The sequence below is a fragment of the Plasmopara halstedii genome (genome assembly GCF_900000015.1).
Source record: "Plasmopara halstedii genome assembly, contig: Scaffold_323, whole genome shotgun sequence".
NCBI classification, from domain to species: domain Eukaryota; phylum Oomycota; class Peronosporomycetes; order Peronosporales; family Peronosporaceae; genus Plasmopara; species Plasmopara halstedii.
Window position 1 is genome coordinate 1,246,616 of NW_020187244.1, and position 1,094 is coordinate 1,247,709.

Genomic DNA, 1,094 nt, shown 5'->3' on the forward strand with positions numbered 1-1,094 from the left:
ACCGAGAGATGTACATCTTAGGCTCGATGAGCACGAGCGTCGCGCTCCGCGCACGCTATCAGTGACGAGTTACCTCGATGAGGATGTGGAGGTGGTCGACTACGAGTCTGACACTCCTTTTCCCGCATGGGGTGACGAGGAAGGCGAGCTGCGCCAGCGGCATGATACGAGCCCTGCTCGCGCCTTGCGGACCCCATCTCCAGTCCCTGACTTCTCTTCACCTGAGGAAAGTGGTATAATCACCAATGACCTCGACGGGGCACAGTGGCGGCAGCTGGAAGCTGCCCGCAAGGCGGCTTTGCTGCGCGCCCAATCACGACCGGTCATTGACCCTCGTGTGGTATGTGGCTTCCGCCCAGCGGATCCCGCTGTGGAAGCGAAGGACGCGGTAACTCGATTGTTACGCGTCCACATCATCGGGCCCCCGGCCATTACGGAAGATGAGCTTGCCGAACTGAAAGCTCTTCGAGCTCGTTTCTCGGTTCACAAGAATATCCGTTGGAAGCTTATCGCACTCGTCTAAGTGCTCAACGAGGTGGCTCTCGTGTACCCGCAATGCGGACAATAGCTGTAGTGCTCGCCCCTGGTGTAAGCGCTACATATGTCGAAGCGCTCTTTGAGTGATGGGTGCAATGGCACCGGAGCTTTCCTCACTATATAACTTACAGTTGAGCCACAAGGAAGTGGATGCGCGTGTGGAGCGACACCTCCGATTTGAGTTTGCCAACCTCAAGGCACGCCGTCAACTTCTTTCGGATTGTTGCCCCGCGACGTATGGGTTAACAGCCCCTAATGCTCCCGCGAGCTCTGTGTCTGTGATCGCAAGAGTTCAGGGCCACTGCTTGAGCTCAGCTCATGGCCCTTCTAGTTCCCTGGCTATTGCCGGGAAGCGCGGTGCGTCTGATGACGCGGGGCGTCTTGATCTTTTCGATCAAAAGCGTCCACGGCGACTGGGCAATCTTGCCGAAGTGGCGTCTCAAAAGGCAAATGCGTCGCTGCAGGCAACGGTGGGGCTCTTGGCTCCATTGGAGATGGAGGTTGTTGTACTCCGTGCTCAGAACCAGTTGCTGGTTCAGTTTCTGGGTGGCCGAGGG